The sequence below is a fragment of the Perna viridis genome, chromosome 3 (assembly GCF_037379345.1).
Source record: "Perna viridis isolate PV_CMFRI_1.1 ecotype Kerala chromosome 3, ASM3737934v1, whole genome shotgun sequence".
In the NCBI taxonomy this organism is placed as follows: domain Eukaryota; kingdom Metazoa; phylum Mollusca; class Bivalvia; order Mytilida; family Mytilidae; genus Perna; species Perna viridis.
Genome location: NC_142447.1, coordinates 4559107 through 4573043, shown reverse-complemented (window position 1 = coordinate 4573043; position 13937 = coordinate 4559107). Strand labels below are relative to the sequence as shown.

Genomic DNA, 13937 nt, shown 5'->3' with positions numbered 1-13937 from the left:
TGTGGGGCAAGATTGAAATAATCGTTTTAATAGAACTTATTTCAGCGAATGAGCGAGATTTAAGATTATCTAAAAGATTTTTTTCAGAATCCTCATGTGGTTATACCACCACGCAAGTGTAACAGTTTCACATTATTTTTGTTGTCCTTCTTTCACTGCAGACAAAATTTCGATGAGCCGTCCAGACAGATCTTTTGTTGAAAAAGTACATGCTATGTACCTTTGCTTGTATGGGTTTTTATGTATAATTAATTCACCAAAGGAATGACTTTTTTCTTTGAATATAGAAATGATGTGGAAATGTTTACACTGTTAATGCCAACCTTCACACAGCAGCAGACGTTCGTTTCCTCTCTTACTAACCGCTGCAGACATGCCTTTCGAAATTCTCGGACATTATTCTGATCAAACGTCGTTTGACACAATTAATCAATGCACGAAGTGAGTTGTCTTTCGCACTATAGTAATAATATAAACAAAAATCTTTCATTATGTCCAATAGAAAATCGTATGGGCGTGTCTTAAATGTGAAATTAAGATTACTTAATGAGATACAATAATAGTTTTGCAGACTGCGTTCTTGAAAAAAAAGACGTTTCATTTTTGATTTCTTTTCTATTTGTTTCTATCCAGTACGTTTCGCAGTTTTGTGTTTTGATATTCTTGGTGTCATTATCTCGACGTTACCAGGACAGTCCTTGTTTCCAGATTGCAGTGGTTTGTGATACTAAACTACACGATACCAATGCGAATAGGAAAGGCTGTAGTTACATTTTACCGTTAGAACTTGGCAATTCATAATTCGTTATGAGTTCTATTCACGTTCACAGACCATCACAAAACCTTCTCCGGAGTGAATGTTTTTTGTATTTTAGAATTGGTGCCCCCAATACTCCGAAAAATATTTATCCTCTGATTTTATTTGCCATAATCTTCAACTAACGAGTGTAGATGGTTGAAAAAACTTCGATGTACCTTAAATAATATGTTCAGCCTACAAAAGGGTTTAGTTACATTATCATCACGTGGTTTCTATTTCTTTCATTGATTAAACGACTTACACGTAACATGCAGCAATTTATTTTAAAGTCTATGACTTTCGGTCTGTGAACGTGAATGGAATTCCGGACAACGCCGGCAAAACATGCATCATTGCCACCCACTCACGGCGGATGGGAGAGAGAGGACAATGAAAATAAATTAATGCATTCACTCTTAAAAAACGATTAAATCTTAGGCAGAAATGTAATCATTCTTCTTCATGCAGTGACGGCGCGGTTACAGTGCAATTTAGTTTGGAATTATAAATATACGTTTCAAAAGGAAGTAGTGATTGTCTGAGCAAACATGTTAATAAATCGTTCTTTATTTTTGCATAAGAATGTGTCCTTTGACTTAATTGTAGATTTATAGGGCATGTATGAGCATACAAAAAAATCTGTTGATAAAATTTACATACGGTAAGGCTGACTAAGCAAATAGAGGCACAATATTGCATCCTCTTAAAATAGAAACTCACACAAGGAACGAATTTGGCCCGGTTTAATGTGTTTCTTACGCACATTTGTTTAACGTTTTATGGTAATTTTCAATATTACTTATGATATTAAGGTATAAAACCCCAATATCTAAATGTTTCCATAATAGGCGCGAAATGATTCATCTTATACTACTGATGGTATCTCATTTATATTGCATTTATACTTAAAACGTAAGTTTTTACAACATAAAAACGATACAATCTAAACTTTCTTATAGAAAACGTAATGAATATATGATATTAGTTTAGTCTGGCCTACAACAGATTTGGTAATGAAATATATCTTGACATTTTATCAGCTTTATATGAGATGAGATTTCTATCAGCCCAACTTTGAGCAGTAGCAATGTCAACGTTTGTTTTGTGTAGTATTGAATTTTTTCTGTTTTTCCGCACGTCTGTCTGTTTGCATCTAAAATCAGGATGAAAAATTTCAAACAGATTGATTACGGAAGAACTTCAGGTAGTCATATTTAGGCGGAAATTTGAAAAGACAAAATAGTCTTTTCTGGTCAAATAATTCGCGTAGTAAGCGTATTTTCTGTTCACATTATTACAATATTATGGACAGCGCTGTTGTATCAGAGACATATAATACGCATTGTATGTTTAGGTTCATGGTTGTACGGTGTATCATAATTCTGCAGTAGGTTTTGTTTTAAACCGATGCGGTGCCTGTGATACTGTAATTCGATTTCCGATGATGGCTTATAAGGATGCTCTTTAAAGGAGCTTCATACTTACTGGTAATACTACATAGTACTTTATATTTTGTCCCTTACGGAGAAAATGCTAATTCAAAAGTATTCGTACTTTTATTAAATTAAATGCGTCATGTTGAAACATTAATTCGGTGCTATTGACACCTGTTTATGTCTAAAATTATAAAATTTAGTTAACGAATATCCCGTTTCCTGAATGCAGAGCTTAACCATGTTTGTCGTTTGACGAGTAATAACTGTCTGTCGTGTGACATTTATTGCTGAGCTCTCCTCGTTAGAGATCAGTAACAATACGTGTCTGATTCAATTTTCCGCTATTTTAAATAATTCAGTTACATGTGATACGTTAAAATAACATCCCCAGCAATGTTTTTGTTTTCACACTGTAAATGGAATGCTTGAAATGAAAATTTGCGGTCAACATTGAAGAATGTAAGACGAAGACTCTTTTAAAGCTTTATGTTCTTGACAATAGACAAAAATGTCACAGTGAGATCGCATAACAACAATAGGTCGAAACAATTAAAGGTCAAGGTTTGATAATTTTTTCCATTAATTTTCTCTCTTTCTTTGCCTTTAGTTACATGTACTACAATCAGGTTTAAAGTGCTTGTTTTAAAGTATCTTTATCTTCAAGCTTAAAATATTACTTTCTCCATATCATGTCCAAATATTTTTCGTTTTTGTTAGTTTTGTCTAGACATCGTTTTACAATGTATAGATTTACATTGTCAAATGGAAAGAGTAATCAAGGGAACCAAGATTCTAGCAGAAATCAAAAGAATGCAATCCAGGGACAAAGACAAGACATGGAAAACAGACAAATACAACAATGAAAATAAAATAACCATAATAATACGTACAAAGCAAACAAATAAAAACTGGGAGCAGGTGCACCGATAATTAAGAAAGGCTTAATGACGACATTCATAGTAGCACAACGACACTCAGAGTGGTACAATGACGACACTCACATTGGCACAATGACGACACCCATAGTAGTACTACAGCCATTCTGTTTTATTAGCTCAAAAGAGATTTTCGGCTGATTGTTTTCCCCTCTCCAATAGCTTACTGCTCAGTTGTCATCAATGATTTCAAATTGTATGTGCATGCAAATGAATTAGTACAATCCAAGAGTCTCTTTAAGGAATAACTGTTTTCTTTTTGGTCTTTGAAGAAATAACCTCAATCACGTGGTGCACAATAAATAACTTGCGTATCAGGTTATTTTCAAGTATGCACCACGGACATTGATGTTATTTCAAAAAGTCCGAAAAACAGTCATTTCTTATGATTTAATTCAAGTAGCAGTCTTTCTAAAAACCAGACAGAAGGTGATTCATGCATTTCAAAAACCCCACGTAATTCTGTTTTATTTCTTGTTTAGAAACAGTTATTGATCACATAACTAGTCTTACTTTTTTCATTTGGTTGTTACGCTTTTAAAAATTATATAGATTTTACATAAAAATGGCACTTTGTAAGAGTTACGGTTCTTGATTTGGTTTGTATTAATGGGAGACGAATGTATGATTTTCAAAAAGTGCAGATCTGAATACAGAAATTATTACCGTTATGTGAGAGTAAACATATGTAGACTGAAAAAGCATCGTTTGTTTGGTGGGTTTTTCTTCACCATGAATCACTTTACCATTTTTTAAATGTGGATTGATATTTAAGTATCAAAATTTAACGAGTATAATTTTATCATAAAAAAATGTTGATGACGTCACACTCACATTACAAAATGTGGTCTACGAGATAATGGACAGATTTTTTTTTATCCAATCAGACATATTGTTTCTTCTAAACTTAAGTTTTATAATGATAAACAAAGAACAGTCCAAGAGTTGTTTACATCTTTCGATTGTTTGACCATGGAATTGTTTAAGAAATTGATATTGCTTAGTTCATTCAGCCAAGTCACGTTGAATGAATTGAGAAACCCATATCGTTATGTAAGAGGTTATCCAATTAAAATATAGGTTTTGGAAAATTAGAATATAGATGAAATATATCTGATAATGCTGAAATTTATAACAGTTGATTTGAAAAAGATAAAATAATCTAACAACAGCAAACAAATAGCATGCCTTGACAAATTACAGGGTTGTTTTTTTAAATACAGTATCACTGTGACTTTGTTATAAGAATAAAAGCCGACAACAAATTCACTTATCGTTAAAAGTCAAAGTTAAACGAGCAGTAACGATAAAGACAAATGTGGGATGTTTAGGGGAGGTCTTGTTATGGTCACGAGGTCTAATTATGGCTTCTTTTCAATCTTTACATTTTAACTATATTATTATATTGATATATCACCAATCAATCAATTTTAAATAGAGAACTGAAAATGTCATGACATTTAAAAAACTTGCAAGTTTTTGCTTTAAAAGTGGTAAAAACGAGAACTTTTTTGACAAGGGACGACTATAATACATAAATTTGACACATGAAGAATGGTATCCCCATACGGAGGAGTATCAGTGCTAATACCTAAATTGCACTTTTACATTTCAAAGGTCCGGGTTCGATTCAATAGGCCATCTCTGATTACCCCTCCGCGTTTTCATAGCGAAATCCCGAGTTTGTTTTAGGAATTGGTATTTTTAGACTGCTCAAAGCTCTATATGAGTATAATTTTGTGATTGAATATGTAAGCTGAATTTATGATTTAAAATTTTTTAACGAATTTAGTCGGTTTATACTTTTTTGGCAATATATGCTTGTGTACACTACCATTGAATATTTTTTAAAACACAAATATTATTAAGACCGAAAAAGACGCGATTTCATTGCAGAAAAAAAACTAAATCAAAGTTATCGTGACGAGACAATTTAATACAGCTAATCGTGTCTTAAGACATTAGTTCGATCAATATCGGGGTATCTTTCTCTTATACCATAGAAAATTGAGCTTATATCTGCATATAACACCCACGGTCTACATGAGTGGCTCAAAAAGGTGAAACGTTGCTTTTGACATGACCCCTTCTCATGAATAGCTTGTCCCATTTTTTTGCCAGTATTCACTTTCATCTAATATTGCATTTTATTTAATTCAATGATATAAATAAGCTTGTAATTTATAAGTATTGAATGTTTGAATAGAACTAGTGTATCATCTTATCATGACCCGTGTGACCGAAATTGATTCAATTTTAAACAGTTTCTTTCATAAAAGTACATTTTTTCTTTTGATATTTACTAACGTAGCAATGAAATACAGCTACCAATATAAAAATTTGACAATAAACGAAAAGTATCATAGGTTTCAAGACTATAAGTTACAACAACCTAACATGAATACACAAAACAAATTTTCTTTGGTCTCACATTATCTTAACTGTCTTAATCATAACTATAAAATGTGCTCCTTGCAACCCGAGAGAAAACCGATATTTATATCAGACGAAATATGACGCCATCTTAGTATATCCCATGATTCCCCGTACCATATAGTTCAGCAGACGTAATTTGTAGCGGAGGACATTTATAGACATACCAAATTTTATGGGGTCTGTAATACTGTTATTTCAGAAGCAGCTCAGTTAACTTTTTATAATAACACCCTAACGTTCAAAAGGCCATATTTAACAAAGTGATAAGTCGAACATGGTTTCTTACTGTTTTCAGTCTGGATTTAATACACCTGTATCATGTGCTATAAGGTTAATGCTGTCAATGCTTTTATGCTTTCTTTAAATAAATAAATTTACAACTCAAACCATTGAGACACGATAACTTATTATTTGTTTATTAATATTTTGAATATGCCTTCTGTGGAGCTCGAGTTGCTAGTTGCTAGTAAGCTTTTATTCGCTTCTATAAATGAATTAACTAAATGATGAATAATGGTTTCTGTTAATTGCTTTTTTTTAGGTTGCCATGGTAACAACGTCGATAGCTGATCTGAAATCAAGGTACAGTATTTTAGCGGAACTAGCTGACCCGTCAGTCCTTTCAAAAACATAAGGTCTGGTTTTGAATTTAAAAATATTTCACCTTATGTCTCGAGTTGTTAAGTGTCTGTGCTACTAAATTGTTCAGTAATACTTCTCACAACTTAATCCACAATTTAATTTTTCTCCATTTGGTTTCATTATCTAAAAGCTACCCTGGCTCCGGTTTCAATTTCACGTCTGTTACTTCAAGTATTTTCTATGCTCTTTCATCTTTAGCAGTACATCAGAAATATAACATAGGCATTTAAACATAACGAATTTAATGGCGAGAAAATCCGCACATAACATTAGGCGTGTGATCAAAATACAAATATCTTTATACAATATACCCAAAAGATTAAGATGAAACATATATATCAATTTCTAGTTTTCGTTTCATTCAAGTTTTGTGGCGGTGTTAATCCATCTATTTTCCTCAATGACGTCGGCCTTGCTTGATGTATCAAAACTTTAAGGGTTAATTATAGTTTTGTACCCGCAATATCAAAATATTTTATCTCAACCCCTCCGAACCGTATAATTTCCAGCAAATCATGTCCTAATAGCTTACCATAGTCATTTCTTTGATGTTTAAATGTGCTGAATTGAAGCTATTTAAATAAGACATAGTATACCTATTTTTGTGAAATACAGCTGAAAATTGTTATCTCAGATTTAAAAGATAACACATTAATTAAGACAAATATGTAATGGTTTAAAGGGCGATTAATATATTGTGTATGGTTAGTTGCGCTGACAAAACGCTTCTCCAATGAATTTATCCACCCCTTATATTAAAGCTTGTAGCTTCACAGAGATTCCATAAATTTCAAGTCAAGTCAAATGGGTGCATATTTCGAGATGCATTTCTTTCTATGTGCATTCTGTAATTAGTGGAAAGAAAATCTCGGTCTGAGTGTACTTTGCAGTTGAAACAAGGCTTGAAGCTAATAAAATTGCATAGGACGAGATTTTACTTTAAACGTACTTTAATAGTATTTCACAGTACGGGGAAGTCTCAATCAAACGAGTTCAGAGAAATATTGTAAAATAATGAAACAATAAAAATAAAACATTTTCTTTGTCGTTTTAATTTTATGTGCTTTTGGTATTTTGATCCATTTTGTGCATATCCGCACTTCAAAGTCAATATTTATTCTTTACCTTGAAGTGACGAATATCGGTCATCTTCTACGTGTGCGATCGTGTCATCCATATGCAAATTTGTATAATAATAGTAGCAAAAGTACAACTGATATTTGTGGCTAATTCCACAAAGGCAAGGTTTATTTTATGGAACGGAGTCGTGGAGTGGTAGTTGTAGCTTGGTGTCTTCGAGTGGCATCTTGAGGTAGAATTTTGAAGCAGTACTTTGTGTTGTGGCGTTTTTATTGTTTTTTCAAACCTGGTACTGACTTACTCAATGAATATATGCAGTTTTGTTTCAGAATATAACAAAACAGACAGTGATTAAAAACAAACAAACAAACAAACAAACAAAACAAAAACAAAAATAAAAACAAAAAAACAAAAAAAACCAAAAACTTCCAACAAAAAGTTGTTACACTCATTTATTACGTTAATATTCTTAAAAGTGCACTTTACTTGAAGTTCTCAGAAATCTCAATGTAACCAATTTTAGTCGTCTTATATAATACTGCGAGTTACTTTCACAAATTGTGTACACGTGACTTTTTTTAAAAGCATTTCCTGTGTTGACAAAAAACATATAACATCCTTTTATTACCGCTATAACCTTGGTTCCCTTGATTACTCTTACATAATAAATCGCAAATCAACCATTTAATTTTAAATTCAATTCCTACTATCAAATCCAAATTTTCAAATCAAACTTCTATTTCAAGATTCTACTCCACTACTCCACTACATAAAAAAATTATGTTTCCACAAAGTAGGAGATCATAACATGTTTTTTTTTTTGTATTTCTTCTTTGAACAATTTAGCTAATTTGTTTGGCTTTATTTTTTGATAGTGTGAGTTAGCTCTTATTTCAAACAGACATTTGATTTCAACACTTCTCTGTCTAGGTACAAGGAGACCATGTTCAAATATTTGCAACACCATAACCCTCCGGTAATGGCTTTTCATTTCTTCATATATCAAAAGCTGAGTTTTTTTCAGCTACGTTGTTATAAAGTTATGACTTTAAGATGACATAAGTTTTAATTCATATTGACATTCGATGTCAAATTTGAACTGTATTTTAGAGGTCAACATCTAGGCGTCGTTATTGGTAAATACTTTGAATTCTTGGCCCGAGTTTTATTGTTTATCGATCCTAATTTAAATATGCTTCATCATTTGTCTAATATGAATAATCAGTTTGATATATTTCCAATTAACAAATGTTGGAACTCCCAAACAGTTCGAGTTCTCCTTATCCCATGCACTAAACAGTAGTCAATTTAATGCTCTTTGTACTAAGAGAATACAATATTTGAACAATTGAAACTCTCAAGATTAAAAAAAATGTAGGATTGTTGAAAAATTGGTTAATATTCTCAAAAATGCACTTTACTAGTAGTTCTTAGAAATCTCAATGTAACCAATTTTAGTCGTCTTATATAATACTGCGAGTTACTTTCACAAATTAAGTGCACGTGACTTATTTTTAAAAGTTTTTCCTGTGTTGACAAAAAAAAAAACATATAACATCCTTTTTTTTCAATTTAAAAATATCTCTTACTTGTGTATAGACAAAGATGTTTGCTTGTACTATATCATTCGCGGATCTTTGTGTGCGCAAGGGGGAAAGAGTAGTCAAGGGAACTAAGATTCTTGCGGAAATCAAAAGAATGTAATCCAGGGACAAAGGCAACAAAGAACATAAATTAACTAAAATAATACATATATAAAGCAAGAAAAGTAAATGAGTTACTCGGACTCCACTAAAAAATCATGTACCAGATGTTCCGGTAGGGTAACGTCCTCTGCTTTTCTAGAAACACCCGCCAAGTTGCTCATAGAAAGTCAAGTCCGAGGTAGACGAAAGAGGAAAGGAAAACTATGACACGTTGAACAAATCAGTTTTCTAGGTGCAGATGGATACACATTAACGTGTTGGCTTTTCCGGTAGATGGAAACTATACTTTTGTTCAAAACTCATTTAATTTCATAACTTTTTTTTAACCTACTTTAAAAATCTGTAAATCTTTGCCTGTATATAGTTTAGCAAATAATGCTGCATGTTTATTGTCTCTGTTTTCCCCCAAAAGTTATCAAAATGGAAATTCATTCCATAATCCCATTAATTTTATGCTGTCATAAAAGTTTTTATTTGAAATATTACAAACTTACAAAAAATGAGATTTTATATCATTCAATGCAATTATACAACCAGCAATAGTACATTATTCAGATATTATCTAAAGAGTGATATCAACCTCGACGTAGGCTCTAGCAATATTATTTAGAACATACCGACCTTGCCTATTCTATGTTTGATCAATTTACCTGTTTGAACATCGCCATTGACATCGATGACATACTTTTATAATTATGTCAGAAGCTACACTGGCAGCCCTTGTTATATTGGTAAAGGTATGTAGTCAGTGAATTAAAACAGAATGTTGACTATTGAAACCAATCACGTTCTGTAAATAATGCCGAAGCTGTCAAAATAGGAACGTATAAATTTGGACATTAAATTCCAAAACAATTCGCAAAACCAGTCTAATTAAAATACTCCAATTATTTTTAAAAATGCATTTCCTTTGATGTGAACAGTAACCGCAATATATGTTTACAGTCTAAGTGCTAGTGCAATGTTTCGGGTTGGTTTCTGATTGATTGGTTATTGTTTTAATGCCTTTTCTAAATGTATACATATACTGGAATCAATATATTGGACACAAGCAACTTGTCATCATTTTCTCCATTATCTAGTTTCGTCAGGTAGAACCTTTAGCCGATCAAGATTTGTAATATATAGCCTGTTTTCTCTTTCTCTTTTTAACTTCGACCAAACCAAACTCATAGAATAGTGTCTTTTCCTTAACCAGATTAATTAGATAGAGCGGTCTTTATAAGTTCAATATATAGCGCCTATACTCCTTATAGTTTTGTTACAATGCGTCTTCGTATTAATTATCATAAGGAAGAGCTTAAGCGAGCTACTGGTCTATCTAATTTAGTTCGATAGATCTTTTAGTTTACAAGTTCATTAAATAGAGTCTTTTGTTCAATTGCTTTGCTCGCTCATTGATTACTGAGTTCTTCTAGCTGACCCATTTCAGTTCGTTAGAAAGAGTGGTCCTTCCAGGTTTGATAGCGAGAGCTATTTACCCAAACATTTTCGATAGATAGAGTCTATTGCCCTTCCAGTATCGTTAGATTGAACCCATGGCTTAATTTAATCAAATTCTTTAAAAAAAAACTATTGCCCAATCGGTTTCGTAAAATAGAGCCATTGGCCAAATCCATTTTCGACTGATAGAGTTTTTGACCCCACCAATTTGTGTCGAAGAATGGAGCCTTTGGTTACTTCAGTTTCGTTACATACAGTATTTGGCCCATCCTTGTTTGAGAGGAAGGGTTTTTTTGTTCAAACAATTTTGTTACATAGAGATATTTACCTAACTAGACATGTTAGGGATAGGACTGTTAAGGTGTTTTTCCAAACTACGAATTTTACCCTGATATGGTCATTTGTTATAAGGACTTTCCTTTAAGACTATTCCTTTTGACATGTGACTAGATTTTATCCGTTCCTTAATTTTGTTATTACCCTTCATTATGATAAAATAGCCTTTGACCTATCAAACGTCGTGTATTAGATAGAGCTTTCTGGTCATCCAAAAAAGAAAAAAAAACCACTTTTTTTAGTCAGTTAGAGGAAAGTGCTTATACCATTCGTGCAGTGATAAACATAGCCGTATTAATTTGGCTAATATACTTGATAATGAAGATTACCTTGAAATACTTATAATTTAATTTGAGACTCGAGTTCATGAATAAGTGGGATATTTATCAATAAAAATGATGTAAAGTCTTACATTAAACCAATTCCCTTTGCCAATAAACACGTTTTGTCTTATAAAAATACCATAATTCTATAAAAAAAAATTCACACTTGCAAATTTAGAACCTAAAAGTTTAATTTGTACCCACAAATTGTGGCCAACATACAATTGATAACCTTTGTGTGCATCTCTGATATTACAAACATATTCAAAGAATTATTTCAACAACAAAAAAATCTTCATTCAATAATTCAGTTGTTGATGTCATACCCACGTCACAAAACGATCATCATAGTTTTGTCATTCGCTTTAAAAGTGTTTAAAATGAATGCAAGAAAGCAATAAACATTCTAAAGAGGGCAATTCTAATAATTAAACTCCTCCTGCCTTCTCTAAATGATCATAATTAGCAGAAAATATACTGAAAATTTTGCTATAAATCACGCGAAGTGTTACAAAATATCCTAAAACTATTCTGATGTTTCACATCAGTTACAAAAAATACGTAATGTTGTCTCATCTTTACAGGTCCCATATAGGGTATTTTTGTAAATTGAATATAACGGAATTTGAATAATGTGATATCACTTCCGGTGTGGTATCGGGATGAGCGGTAATTACTGATACAGGTTTTGCCTTTCAAGATTTGCTTTGTCATTGAATGACATCCCGTGAATTGCATTAAACATTCCAATTTCGTCTACAGACTTCCCTTGGTGAACCCAGACTGATATGAAACCTACAATTACAAAACATTCTTTCATAATATCATCTTTCTATTTCAGTATACAGAGGATTAGCTCTAAACAAATACCAACACCAATGAATACAAGGACATATCCATCACATTTCGTGTGGACACGAGAACCATTTGAATTTTTACTACACGGTAGCCTTTAAGAAGCGGAAAGGTTGTGAAGTCTTTTGCCATTATAACCAGAATGATATCTCGTATAACGCGGAACTCCAACGAAGAGCTTACATCAGTCTGTTTTACCTCCACTTAACTATTTCCGTTAGTACGTGTTAGGAAACGTGAAATTACATGATATTGCAGATTTACTCTAAAGAAATCTGAAGAAAATATTTATGATCTCCCTGTTAACGGTCCAAGTATATATTTTGATATATATTATCCATCCATTCAAATTATTAATTTTATTTATATAAAAGCATTATGTTCGGATCAGAGTGATTTGAAAAGAACAAAATACTTTTTTCTTCGATTTTCAAGATAAAAATATATACTTTCAAAAAGATCTGAGTCAAAGCATTTATTTTAAAGTTCGTCGAAGCACACCCCCCCCCCCCGATTAAAACATTAAATGGTCGTCCCCTTATGAGTCTAAAATTCTTATAAATGTTATTGTTCCCTATTTCATTGTGTGATATGAAATAACAATACTATTTGAGGAATGTTTCTCATCCGAAATAACCTGGTTTTCGCCAGTTTACACTTTCATAAACCACGAAGCGGTTTATATAAATGTAAACTAGCCCAAACCAAGTTATTTCTTATAACTACATTCCTTATAATTTTCAAAACGTTATTTAGGTAGGGATTATTTGAATCGCGGATTACGGACCAGTCGACGTTCAAGATGTCACAGTATCAATCAAGGCTCTACGAAATAACTTGTTTTGTTCGAAGAACCAACCAGAAAACTTACAAATGAAACCAAATTATTGTTGGTGTTTCATCATACAGTTTGTAAACTGCTCCAGAAAATCACATGACATAATCCCTACCGGTACACATAGTCTAAATCTATGCCGTTCATATGTATGCATTGAAAGTTCTTACCTTTACTTTAAGTTAGTGGTGTATTCTTTTGTATCATATTTATATAAAATATATGGTTAGACTGAATGATATTTTTAATCAAACACAAATCAACAAATGTGATATATTGGCATCGGCCTTTCGAAATGGATTTTCCCATTGCTTCTGTCAGAGGTTATGACCAATCTCGTTTTCATATTCATTTTGAAGCTATTTTAAGAATCATTTGTTACGTAATTCATTTTTTAAAAACAGATGATGCGAACTTTGTGTCAATATATATATTGATGGAATTCAATATATTAAATAGTTGGTATTCTGCATGCTTCCCCACCAAAAGCCATATTTAGTTACATTTTAATACGGAGACCGCTTATAATTTGCAGGTTTCCATTGTTTTGTGGAGTAAATGTTACTCGTTTACATTGTACAAAGTGCCAGTGTTTGATTTATTCACTCTGTCTTAGTTTCATTTCCTCTTTCATCTACCCTGGAAGTGAAATTTTACAAGCAATTCACCGGGTGTTTCAAGAAAATGAGAGGGCGCTTACCCTAGCAGTGCACCTGATCCATGTTCCAAGAAGTTAGTAGAGTCATAGTTTTTTATTCATTGTTGTTTCTTTGTATGTGTTATTTTGGTTGTTTCCGGTTCTTTGTTATGTGTGTCTATTTTCCCATTTTTGTCTATATCCTTAAAATATATTCTTTGATTAATTCTTCTATCTTGGTGTCCATGATTACATTTTGATATGACATATCGATTATATTAGTTTTATTTGTTTCTACTTTTCGCTCTTTTAACATCTGCTTGTGTCTGTATTAAGTATTTTGGTTATACTCAGTATGTGACCATATAATATTGGTATTAGTTCCGTTCATGTGGCTTTATTTCCTTCTAGAAACATGAAAAGCTGTAGGCTTGAACTCAACGAAAAAAGAAACTACATGTAAACGAAAAGATA

The 13937-nt window shown here is 32.3% G+C and overlaps 1 long non-coding RNA gene across 1 annotated transcript; it reads left to right on the top strand.

The window, feature by feature from the left end:
* Window positions 1-5714: 5714 nt before the first annotated feature.
* On the top strand, window positions 5715-13062 carry LOC148620732 (uncharacterized). The gene is made up of 3 exons (XR_015920819.1): window positions 5715-5783; window positions 6148-6188; window positions 11978-13062. It is a non-coding gene; the product is annotated as an uncharacterized LOC148620732 (long non-coding RNA).
* The last annotated feature ends 875 nt before the right edge of the window (window positions 13063-13937 follow it).